Here is a 13973-nt window from a genome sequence, read left to right as displayed (position 1 = left end):
CCATGCTTCACCGTAGGGATGGTGCCAGGTTTCCTCCAGACGTGAAGCTAAGGCAGGGTAGAGATGGCACCGGAGATCAAGGCAGACATTTTAGGTATTCCTAACCAATTGTGTTTTTTGTTTGTTTCTTTGCTTGTTTAACTTATTTTTTAAACTTATTTTGTACATAATGTTGCTGCTACCGTCTCTTATGACCGAAAATAACTTTTGGGCATCACAACTGCGACTACTCAACATGGACTGACAGAATCCTTTATTTCCTTTAACGAGTCTGACGAGCCAGATGTGAATGATATACTGCTTTCCCGGGAAAAGGCCCAGATCCCCGTCATATGCATGAAGAGAAGGCGGAGAAAAAGGTGCCAGAGGGCAGGATGCGTTCTGAGAATTCGTAGGCAATTGAATAAACCCTCACTTCCTTCCATTCTGCTAGCAAATGTGCAATCTTTGGAAAATAAAATCGATGACCTACGCAGAAAATAAAACTACCAATGGGACTTTCAAAACTGTAATGTCTTATGTTTCCTGGAGTCGTGGCTGAACGACGACATTATCAGCATACAGCTGGATGGTTATTTGGAGTATTGGTAGGACAGAACAGCAGTGTCTGGAAAGACAAGGGACGGCAGACTATGTATTTTTTGTAAATAACAGCTGGTGCACGATATCTAAGGAAGTCTTAAGGTTTTTGCTCACCTGAGATAGAGTATCTCATGATAAGCTGTAAAAAAAAAAAACGACACTCCAAGTAGCCGAGAACTATAATGCAGGAAATTTCTAGCAGCATGTTAAATGAGCAACCAGAGGGGGGAAAAACTCTGGACCACATTTACTCCACACACAGAGGCGCATAAAAAGCTCTCCCTCACCCTCCATTTGGCAAATCTGATCATAACCCTATCCTCCTGATTCCTGCTTACAAGCAAAACATTTAAGCAGGAAGCACCAGTGAATCGATCAATAAAAAGTGGTTAGATGAAGCAGATGCTAAGCTACAGAACAGTTTTGTTAGCACAGACTGGTATACGATTCCTCCGATGGCATTGAGGAGTACACATCAGTCATTGGCTTCATCAATAAGTGCATTGATGACGTCGTCCCCATAGTGACTGTACGTACATACCACAACCAGAAGCCATGGATTACAGGCAACATCCGCACTAAGCTGAAGGCTAGAGCTGCCGCTTTCAAGGAGCACGACTCTAACCCGGAAGCTTATAAGAAATCCCACTATGCCCTCAAACGAACCATCAATACAGGACTAATATTGAATTGTACCTCCCCGGCTCCAAACACTCTTGGGATATGGCAGGGCTTGCAAACCATTACAGACTACAAAGGGAAGCACAGCCAAGAGCTGCCCAGTGAGGCAAGCCTATCAGACGAGCATAACTAACTCTATGCTCGCTTCGAGGCAAATAACACTGAAACATGCATGAGAGCACCAGCTGTTCCAGAAGACTGTGTGATCACGCTCTCCACAGCTGATTTGACTAAGACCTTTAAACAGGTCAACATTCACAAGGCCGCAGGGCCAGACAGATTACCAGGACGTGTACTGCGAGCATGCGCTGACCAACTGGCAAGTGTCTTCACTGACATGTTTAATCTCTCCCTGTCCGAGTCTGTAATACCTACATGTTTCAAACAGACCACCTTAGTCCATGTGCCCAAGAACACTAACATAACCTGCCTAAATGACTACCGACCAATAGCACTCACATCTGTAGCCATGAAGTGCTTTGAAAGGCTGGTCATGGCTCACATCAACACCATTATCCCAGAAGTCCTATACCCACTCCTATCTGCATACCACCCCAACAGATCCACAGATGATACAATCTCTATTGCACACTGCTCTTTCCCACCGGGACAAAGGAACACCTATGTGAGAATGCTATTAATTGACTACAGCTCAGCGTTCAACACCATAGTTCCCTCAAAGCTCATCACTAAGCTAAGGACCCTGGGACTAAACACCTCCCTCTGCAACAGGATCCTGGACATTCTGACGGGCCACCCCAGGGGGTAAGGGTAGGTAACAACACCTCCGCTATGCTGATACTCAATACAGTGGCCCCTCAGGGTCGCGTGCTCAGTCCCCTCCTGTACTCTCTGCACGGCCAGGCATGACTCCGACACCATCATTTAGTTTGCTGATGACACAACAGTGGTAGGCCTGATCACCAACAACGACGAGACAGCCTATAGGGAAGAGGTCAGAGACCTGGCCATGTGCTGCCAAGACAACAACCTCTCCCTCATAGTGATCAAGACAAAGGAGATGATTGTGGACAACAGGAGAAAGAGGACCAAGCACGCCCCATTCTCATTGACGGGTCTGTAGTGGAGCAGGTTGAGAGCTTCAAGTTCCTTGGTGTCCACATCACCATCAAACTAACATGGTCCAAGCACACCAAGACAGTCGTGAAGACGGCACGACAAAACCTATTCCCCCTCAGGAGACTGAAATGCAGAAAATTGTTTGAGAGTTTTGTATTGAATATAGAATATTCTGGGATGATTCTGAAATTATTAGCTTTTCCTCTGGGACTGCAGAGGATCAGGAGCAAATTCAAATGTCCCCCTTTGGCATTATAATCTCTCTCTTCCTGTCTCTTTCTGTCTGACCTATTTCGGTCTCTTTCTCCATATCTCCCACTATGTTTATTAATTGGATGGGTCTCCCATTGATCGGATTCCCATCTACAAATATCTCGGCATCTGGATTGACAAATACTTCATGTTTTAAAAAAGTATGGATGAGCTAGTTAAAAAGCTGAAGTGGCATATATATTTTTTTTAAATAGATCTTGCCTCTCCCAAAATATCAGGAAGCAGATTGTACAGTCCACCTTCCTGACAGATCATGGTTTGTTAACTCTTCAGATTCCTCGGGTCTCCACGGAATTAGGTAAATCTGCTTTAAGTTTTCACGCTCCACATTTTTGTAATCACTTGCAAAATGTATTACATTTGGATTCCGTGGTGCTACTAGGGAACTAAGACAATTGTTTTAATTGATTGATTGTTTATGATGGCTGTGATGTTCTAATGTAATGTAGTTGTTATTGTATTTTGTAATTTTTTTTATATTTTACTTTATGGTCTCAGTGCACAATTGAGACCCTGGTCTCAATTGGGCTCCCTGATTAAATAAAAGTTAATTAAAAAATATGGATCGCTATCTCTCCCCTCCTCTCTATATCTTTCTCTCCTTCTATTTCTCTCTTTCCCCCTTACTAGATCTCTTCTCCCTCTCCATTTCTCTCTACTCAGCAAACTGGATGCAGTCTATCACAATGCCATCCCTTTTGTCACCAAAGCCCCATATACCACCCACCACTGCAACCTGTATGCTCTTGTTGGCTGGCCCTCGCTACATATTAGTCGTCAGACCCACTGGCTCCAGGTCATCTATAAGTTTTTGCTAGGTAAAGCTCCGCCTTATCTCAGCTCACTGGTCACCATAACAACACCCACCGTAGCACGCGCTCCAGCAGATATATCTCACTGGTCATCCCCAAAGCCAACACCTCCTTTGGCCGCCTCTCCTTCCAGTTCTCTGCTGCCAATGACTGGAATGATTTGCAAAAATCGCTGAAGTTGGAGACTTATATCTCCCTCTCTAAATTTAAGCATCAGCTATCTGAGCAGCTCACCAATCGCTGCAGCTGTACACAGCCCATCTGTAAATAGCCCATCCAACTCCCTACCTCATCCCCATATTGATTTTGTTATTATTTTTTGCTCTTTTGCACACCATAATTTATATTTACTTGCACATCACCGGCACATCTATCACTCCCGTGTTCATTTTCTAAATTGTAATTACTTCGCTACTATGGACGATTTATTGCCTTACCTCCTCACTTCATTTGTACACACTGTATGTAGATTGTTTTATTGTTATTGACTGTACTTTTGTTTATCCCATGTGTAACTCTGTGTTGTTTTTTGTCACACTGCTTTGCTTTATCTTGGCCAGGTCACAGTTGTAAATGAGAACTTGTTCTCAGCTGGCCCACCTGGTTAAATAAAGGTGAAATAAATCAAAAATAATCTCCCTCCACACTGAGCACCACCAGTCCAGACACTGACTTACTCTCTAAAACCTATTGATTCTGCATTATTATTATTTGACAAAGAGTTATACCAGGCAGGGTGTCCCGGGCTTGAAGAGAGCAGCCCAGGAACTGACCTGCTTTGAGATGAGTGAGAGAGAAACAGGAACGTACTGTATATTCTGCACCTTTCCATTCAACCAAGGTGCATGAACAGAGGGACACACTAGGTTGTATGTCAAACATATTGCCTGCCAGGGGGTCCAATAGCACAACGAGCTCATGTCTGAAGGAGACGACACCTGCGAGGGTAAAAAAAAAACACGTCCTGTTAAGAACTCCTTTTATTTTTTATATTTTTTTAATATATATTGACTTTCAATGTTGGTGGTATGAGTAGAAAATATATAATATACAGTACCAGTCAAAGGTTTGGACACACCTACTCATTCAATGGTTTTTCTTTATTTTGAATATTTTCTACATTGTAGAATAATAGTAAAGACATCACAACTATGAAATAACACATATGGAATCATGTAGTAACCAAAAAAGTGTTAAACAAATCAAAATATATTTTACATTTGAGATTCCTCAAAGTTGCCACCCTTTGCCTTGATGACCATGTTGCACACTGTTGGCAATCTCTCAACCAGCCTGGAATGCAATTCAATTAACAGATGGGCCTTGTTAAAAGTTAATTTGTGGAATTTCTTTCCTTCTTAATATTTGAGCCAATCAGTTGTGTTGTGACAAGGGTAGGGTGCTATACAGAAGATAGCCCTATTTGGTAAAAAAACAAGTCCATATTATGGCAAGAACAGCTCAAAAAAGCAAAGAGAAATTACACTCCATCATTACGTTAAGACATGACGGTCCGTCAATGAGGAAACATCAAGTGCAGTTGCAAAAAAACATCAAGCGCTATGATGAAACTGGCTCTCATGGGGACCACCAAAGGAAAGGAAGACCCAGAGTTACCTCTGCTGCAGAAGATAAGTTCATTAGAGTTACCAGCATCAGAAATTGCAGCCCAAATAACTGCTTTACAGAGTTCAAGTAACAGACACATCTCAACATCAACTGTTCAGAGGAGACTGTGTGAATCAGGCCTTCATGGTCGAATTGCTGAAAAGTAACCTCTACTAAAGATGAAGAGACTTGCTTGGGCAAAGAAACACAAGCAATGGACATTAGACCGTTGGAAATCTGTCCTTTGGTCTTGATGAGTCCAAATTTGAGATTTTTTGGTTCCAACCGCCGTGTCTTTGTGAGATGCAGAGTAGGTGAGCGGATAATCTCTGCATGTGTAGTTCTCACCGTGAAGAATGGAGGAGGAGGTGTGATGGTGTAGGGGTGCTTTGCTGGTGACACTGTCAGTTATTTATTTAAAATTCAAGCCACACTTAACCAGCATGGCTACAGCAGCCTTCTGCAGCGATACACAATCCCATCTGGTTAGGCACTTAGTGTGACTATCATTTGTTTTTCAACAGGACAATGACCCAACATACCTCCAGGTTGTGTAAAGGCTATTTGACCAAGAAGGAGATTATTTGACCAAGAAGGCCAGATTATCTGGCCTCCACAATCACCCGACCTCAACCCAATTAAGATGGTTTTGGATGTGTTGGACTGCAGAGTGAAGACTGTTGGAGACTGTTCAAGACTGTTGGAAAAGACTGTTGGAAAAGCATTCCAGGTGAACCTGGTTGAGAGAATGCCAAGACTGTGGAAAGCTGTCATCAAGACAACAGGTGGCTTCTTAAATATATGGGTGGCTACCTAAATATATTTTGATTTGTTTAACACTTGGTTACTATATGATTTCATAAGTGTTATTTTACAGTTTTAATGTCTTCACTATTATTCTACAATGTAGAAAATAGTAAAATTAAATTAAAACCCTTGAATAAGTATGTGTGTCATCTTTTGACTTGTACTGTAAATTAAATATAATATGTTGTTTTTTGGGGGGGTGGCGGGTGAACTCAATTAAAAACAGCAACATGCCACAATTTCAAAGAGTCAACTGAGTTTCAGTCCATGTAAGGAAATTAGTCAATTGAAATAAATCAATTAGTCCCTAATCTATGGATTTCACATGACTGGGCAAGGACGTAGCCATGTTTGGGCCTGGGAGGGCATAGGCCCACGACTTGGGAGCCAGGCCCACCCACTGCGTAGCCAGGTCCGGCCAATCAGAATAAGATTTTCCCAAAAAAAGGACTTTAATACACCAAGAAATACTCCTCAGCACTGCCTCACACAATTCCGCAGGTGAAGAAGCTGGATGAGGGGGTCCTGGGCTGGCATGGTTACAAATGGTCTGCGGTTGTGAGGCTGGTTGTAGGTACTGCCAAATTCTCTAAAACGACGTTGGAGATGGCTTATGGTAGAGAAATGAACATTTCATTATCTGGCAACAGCTCTGGTAGACATTCCTGCAGACAGCATGCCAACTACACGCTACGTCAAAACATCTGTGGCATTGTGATGTGTGACAAAAATGCTAATTTTATAGTGGCCCTTTATTGTCCCCAGCACAAGGTGCACCTGTGTAATCAAGTTATTGACATGCCACACCTGTGAGGTGGGTGGATTGTCTTGGCAAAAGATACATTCACACTAACAGTCATGTAAACTAATTTGTGCACACATTTGAGAGAAATAAGCTTTTTTTGCAAATGGAACATTTCAGGGATCTTTTTTTTCAGCTCATGAAACATGGGACCAGCAATTTACATGGTGAGTTTATATTTTTGTTCAGTAAGCTTTCAAATCATTAAATCCAAATCGAAATGATAACGGACCTACAGCTTATTGACGGTGTCCAGCTCACTATTAATCATGTAAGCTAGACAGTCAGCAAAAGTTTGCAAGAAAAAATAATCTGATTTAGAAGGCTAAGATCACATTTCCATCTTTAAAAAAATAAATATTTAATCATAGAATTTTTGACAACATTTAGATGTAAATCTGATATATACAGTCTGAAAGCGCTTAAAGTTACAATGTGACTGTTATAACGTCTGTATGATCATTTTAATGACATCACAAAATAGACATTAATTTCCCATATTCCATCTCTCATCATTCCCAACATTCGTATGTTGAAATATATTGTCCCAGTGTTCATCGTTTGTTGTTGAAGTTTTGGGCAAGAGTCTCTCTGTAACACCGAGACATTCCAATCTCCCAAAATAGAGATCAAGAAAGAGGAAGTTCTCTCTAAATTTTATGATCGACTGTTAAGTCATAAAATCGCCCCAACTCCCCCATTTCCTCTCCTGTGGGAGAGAGGGGGGCTGGTTATCTGTCCGCCAATAGCTTAGCTGATCTGGCACCTTTGATCCTCACCAAGGAGAGAGAGTCTTGACAATGGTATGGGCAATACTATCTTTGTTCTCGATTCGGGCCCAAAAAGTATCTTCTAAAATGTCCAGTGTCCAGTTTGTTTGAATTTAGAAAATGCTCCATTATTAAATTAAATAATACTTTGAATAATGTTCGGAAAAAAATACTTGTTTGTTTCACATTTGCTTTAGGGACCATTGTGTAATTTTATTGAGTGCTTATTGTAATACTGTCAAGTCAATGGCCCTGCTAATTGTCTAGAAAGTATTTAGCATGGGCTGATGGTAATTATAACAACATTGCAACAACACCTCTCCCTGTCTCTGTATAGGTTTGGGAGGAACCACAGCGATGTAATGGGAAATAGTTCTTATAAAATCTGTTAATTTGTTGCATGACAGGAGAAATGTGAATTTTGTGAATTTATCACTGTAGGTATTGTTCTGTAACATTTTGGTTTTTGCTCTAGCACTACACATCTGATTCAAATAATCAAATCTTGATGATGAGTTGGTTATTTGAATTTGAAAAGCTGTGTAATACTAGGGCAAAAACCAAAACGTCCACACGGGGGGGGGGGGGGGGGGGGGGAATACATCCCAGAATAACAGCAAAGGACCTTGTGATGATTCTGGAGGAAACCGGTACAAAGTATCCATATCCACAGTAAAACGAGTCCTATATTGACATAACTTGAAAGGCCGCTCAGCAAGGAAGAAGCCACTGCTCCAAAACCGCCATAAAGTAGCCCGACTACTGGTTGCAACTGCCCATGGGGACAAAGATCTTACTTTTTGGAGAAATGTCCTCTGGTCTGATGAAACAAAAATAGAGCTGCTGGCCATAATGACCATCATTATGTTTGGAGGAAAAAGGGGAAGCTTGCAAGCCGAAGAACACCATACCAACTGTGAAGCATGGGGGTGGCAGCATCATGTTGTGGGGGTGCTTTGCTGCAGGAGGGACTGGTGCACTTCACAAAATAGATGGTATTATGAGGATGGAAAATGATGTGGATATATTGAAGCAACATCTCAAGACATCAGTCAGGAAGTTAAAGCTTAGTCTCAAATGGGTCTTCCAAATGGACAATGACCCTGAGCATACTTCCAATGTTGTGGCAAAGTGGCTTAATTAAGGACAACAAAGTCAAGGTATTGGAGTGGCCATGACAAAGCCCTGACCTCAATCCCATAGAAAATTTGTGGGCAGAACTGAAAAAGCGTGTGCTAGCAAGGAAGCCTACAAACCGAACTCTGTCAGGAGGAACGGGCCAAAATTCACCCAGCTTATTGTGGGAGGCTTGTGAAATGGTACCCGAAACGTTTGACCCAAGTTGAACAATTTAAAGGCAATGCTACCAAATACTAATTGAGTGTATGTAAACTTGTGACCCACTGGGAATGTGATGAAAGAAATAAAAGCTTAAATAAATCCTTCTCTCTAATATTATTCTGACATTTCACATTCTTAAAATAAAGTGGTGATCCTAACTGGCCTAAAAAAGGGAATTTTTACTAGTTATTAAATATCAGGAATTGTGAAAAACTGAGTTTAAATGTATTTGGCTAAGGTGTATGTAAACTTCCAATTTCAACTGTACATGTGCAACTTACTTTGACTAACCTGTACTCCCACACATTGACTCTCTACAGGTACCCCTTGTAGAAAGCCTCGTTGTTGTTATTGTATTACTTTTTTAAATATATATTTTTTTACTTTGTTTATTATGTATTTAATTGTACTGCATTGTTGGCTTAGGGCTTACGGTTGTATTCCGGGCATGTGACAAATAACATTTGATATGAAAAGTCCTTACAAATTAAATTCTTATGTACTCCTCTTTAAATGTGCGTATTTCTCCAAGGCTCAGTTGTCCTGAGTCTGCACAGAACTGCCAGGACCTAGGATCAATGGAGACACTCAAGTTTCTGAATCCTGTATCTCTTTACACATTCATGAAAATAGTCATGGTCTCCAAACCTTCAAGTTGAATACTGGACCCTATTCCAACTACTGAAATAACTACTTCCTGTGCTTGAACCTCCTTTGTTGAATTTAATAAATGGCTCCCTATCCTCCGGGTGTGTACCAAACTCACTAAAAGTGTCAGTAATAAAGCCTCTCTTGAAAAAGCCAAACCTTGACCCCGAAATGTAAAAAACCATTGGCCTATATTGAACCTCCCATTCCTCTAAATATGTTTAGAAAAATCCGTGAAAGTGGTAAATTACCTTTTAATGGCGTCAGACTAAGGCTCTGCATCTGTCCTCATGCTTCTAGACCTTAATGCTGCATTTGACACCATCGATCACCACACTCTTTTGGAGAGAATGGAAATCCTAATTGGTCTACATGGGCAAGTTCTTGCCTGGTTTAGGTCTTATCTGTCAGAAATATTTCAGTTTGTCTCTGTGGATGGTTTGTCCTCTGACAAATCAATTGTACTTTTCGGTGTTCCTCAAGGTTCCATTTCAGGATCACTATTGTTCACTATATATTATGGTCCACTATATATTATTGTCCACTATTATTTACTATATATTCTACCTCTTTGTGTCGTCATTCAGAAGCACAATGCCAAATGTCACTACTATGCGGACGACACACATGACAATTAATCTTGACGGTTGTACAGTCCATCTCAAATAAAACTGTGAAGGACCTCGGTGTTACTCTGGACCCTGCTCTCTTTTTTGACAAACATATAAATAATATTTAGAGGACAGCTTTTTTAAATTGTTGTAACATTGCAAAAGTGAAAACTGTTTGTCCAAAAGTGAATCCATGTTTTTATCACTTCCAGATTAGACTTCTGCAATTCTCTACTCTCCAGCTACCCGGATAAAGCACTGAATAAACTTCAGTTGAAGCTAAACACGGCTGCTAGAATCTTGACTAGAATCAAAAGATTTGATCATATTACTCCAGTGCTAGCCTCTCTACTTATGTTAGGACTGGTATAAAGGTTTTACTGCTAACCTACAAAGCAGCACATGAGCTTGCTCCTACCTATCTCTCCGATTTGGTCCCGCCATACATACCGACATATACGCTAAGGTCACAAGACGCAGGCCTCCTTATTGTCCCTAGAATTTATAAGCAAACAGCTGAAGGCAGGGCTTTAACCTATAGAGCTCCATTTTGAATGGAATGGTCTTCCTATCCATGTGAGACACGGTCTCGACCTTTTAAGTATTTTCTGAAGACTCATCTCCTCAGTAGGTCCTATGATTGAGTGTAGTCTGGCCCAGGGGTGCGAAGGTGAACGACAAGGCACTGGAGCAATGAACCACCCTTGCCTTGTCTATGCCTGGCCAGCCCCTCTCTCCACTGGGATTCTCTGCCTCTGACCCTATTACGGGGGCTGTTCAACTGGCTTATTAGTGCTCTTCCATGCCTTACCTAGGAGGGGTGCGTCCCTTGTCATGGAAATTCATACTGAGAGAGACTGCCATTTCTTCAAACAAACATCTTTATTTCAAATTGATTAATTAATGCAATAATGAGGCTGGTCGACCCCACACCCTTGAGTTTTGGACCGAGTAACCTAACCTTTACACAAATGCAGAGTACTATATATAGCTGACACTAAAATCGCTTCGTCGTGGTTGGTTCAGCCCCTCTCATGCAGACCAACAGGAATCATAAACCACTCTGGGTTCATCCGGTCGTTATCTGCACAGGGTTGTTGTCTTAACCCCACCCTGGCTTAGTTTCCCAGTTGCAAGGATGATTTTGAGACAATGAGGGATTGTTGTACTCCTATGCTATCTCTAGTAAAACACATTCTTGTCTACAGTATGTAATGCAGTCTTGAACTGATTTGTCAGCTCTAGTCATCTCTAGTGACCATACGCCCAGATTAGCTGCAGGGAACTAGAATGGAGACCATAAAGACACAGACACTAGTAGGACAGAAATGTCTTACTACGAGTGGGTTGAGTCACTGACCTGATCTTCCTGTCCGTTTTTGCGCCCCCTTGGGCTTGTTTCGGTGGAGGAGATCCTCGTGGGCTATACTCAGCTTTGTCTCAGGGTAGTAAGTTGGTGGTCTGTTGATATACCTATAGTGGTGTGGGGGCTGCAGGGTTATATTCTGCCTGGTTGGCCCTGTCCATGGGTTCAAATGTTCTGCCTGCGGCTATGGAACCCTGACCTGTTCACCGGACATGCTACCTTGTCCCGGACCTGCTGTTTTCAACTCTCTCTACCGCACATGCTGACTCGACCTCTGAATTCTCGACTATAAAAAGCTAATTGACATTTACACCTGAGGTACTGACCGGTTGCACCCTCTACAACCACTGTGATTATTATTTGACCCTGCTGATCATCTATGAACGTTTGAACATCTTGAAGAACAATCTTAATGACCATGTACTCTTATAATCTCCACTTGGCAAAGCCATAAGAGGACTGGCCACCCCTCAGAGCCTGGTTCCTCACTAGGTTTCTTCCTAGGTTCCTGCCTTTCTAGGGAGTTTTTCCTAGCCACCGTGCTTCCACATATCCAATGCTTGCTGTTTGAGGTTTTAGGCTGGGTTTCTGCATAGCACCTTGTGACATCTGCTGATGTAAAAAGGGCTTTATAAATACATTTGATTGATTGATTGACAATGGCACAGCATTTCATAAACTTTATTGTGGGAAAGTTGATATGTTTCAGTTTTCTGCCGTATGACTGGTTTCACATTTGTCTCCAGTGATCAAAAGATAAATAAATCTAAAAAAGTAAGCTTATATAATTTATATTCACAATCCCCTTATGCAAATGAATTACTCAACAGTTTGTATTAATTTGGAAATTACAGTGCATTGAGAAGGGTGTTATTTCTATCAGGAAAAAATAAAGTAGATGCTTTTCCACTTGGGACCATGTTACGAGAATTTTCAATCCCAATGATGATAACTAAACAATTATTTAAGCTTTGACCAATCCCCAAGGTTTGTAAGACCCTGGGTTTAATAATAATTAGGCAAAGACTCAGCTTCTGCAAAAGGTTGGTTCTTTATTCACGAGAACGTTCTAAAGTCATCCAAAATTTGAACAGTCTTAATAACCCCCTCTACACACACACACGCACACACAGTTTTATCACTTTTCTACCAGCCTTGGCAGTTTCTCGCCATTCTCTCCTCTCCTCCCTAGATTAGAGAGACCTTGGAAGGGCCCTCCTGTTGTCAGCTTTTTCAGAGATATCATGTGTAGTCTACCAGCCTCTGTTTTCTCAACCATACATTTCTCCCTCTTAACTTGTCCCACACATGTGTTTTTGGAATATAGTCTTACAATTCTATTACATTTCACATAGTCTTATACATTTCAGGGTGGAATTTTTAGTCATTACTTTAAACATGTATATTCCCTTAACAGACCGGTAGATTTGCAAGAACTTATTAATGTTGGTCGAATTATTAGGGAATTAAAAGGCTGTGCATGGTCAAACTGACTTCTGCATTGGCCGTGCAGCATTTATGGTGATATGGTCTCTGCAGAAGTCAGGGCATTCATACTGCTTGCGCTTCACAGAGCAGTGCAGAGCTGTTGGGCAGAGATCTTGTCAAGGAAGTGAGTTTGTGTTTATATAGGACTTCCTGCCCCCACCTACCGTCAACCAATCATGTCAATGCGGAGCTATATGGACGCATTGTTATTAAAATTGGGAGGCGCACAGTGATGAAGTACCAAGCTCAATTTGGCCTCTGCATGCTTCCCGGTGGCTCCGCAATTGTGTCACAACTTCCATAAGAAGCTTTCGGACACATTTTCGGTTTCAAGCATACAGTGCATTTGGAAAGTATTCAGACCCCTTGACTTTTTCCACATTTTGTTACATCACGTCCATATTCTAAAATGTATTAAACAGTCAATATACTCACAATACCCCAGAATGACAAAGCAAAAAACGTTTTTTAGAAAATGTTGCTAATTTAGCAATAAAAAAATAAATAAATATCACATTTACATAACTATTCCGACCCTTTATTTTCAGGTCTCTCCTGAGAGACCCGGCTCTGGCTGGGCCACTCAATGACATCCACTCCTGCATTGTCTTGGCTTAGGGTCGTTGTCCTTTTGGAAGGTGAACCTTTGTCCTATTCCGAGGTCCTGAGCACTCTGGAGCAGATTTTTATCAAGGATCTCTCTGTACTTTGCTCCGTTCATCTTTCCCTCGAAGTTGAATGTGCTGGTCATGACAGAATTAAAATTAGGTAAATGTTTTATTCCCCACCAAGTTACACAACCCATAAAGGGACTCTTGTGAAACTACCCAAGTGCGATATATCAAGTGTTGTCTTTGTTGAAATCCGACCTTCTGATTTTTTTTTTTTTAGCCGCCCTTATTTTCCACTGGAAATCACTAAAGATTTGGACAATATCATTTTCTCATATATTTGTGCTAAATGCGTTTTTTTGTCTCTGTTGTTTATTCTCTTGCAGTGTGGCTTGTCTGGCTTTGTTATTTTATATTTTGTAATTGGCAACACATCTTTGTCCACATCCTCTGAGGCCCACTCAGACTGTGATTTCAGTTTACACCTTGACCA

Source organism: Oncorhynchus clarkii, chromosome 1 (genome assembly GCF_045791955.1).
Source record: "Oncorhynchus clarkii lewisi isolate Uvic-CL-2024 chromosome 1, UVic_Ocla_1.0, whole genome shotgun sequence".
Taxonomy (NCBI): Eukaryota; Metazoa; Chordata; class Actinopteri; order Salmoniformes; family Salmonidae; genus Oncorhynchus; species Oncorhynchus clarkii.
The sequence above is the reverse complement of the archived record's forward strand: the minus strand, read 5'-3'. Positions refer to the sequence as shown.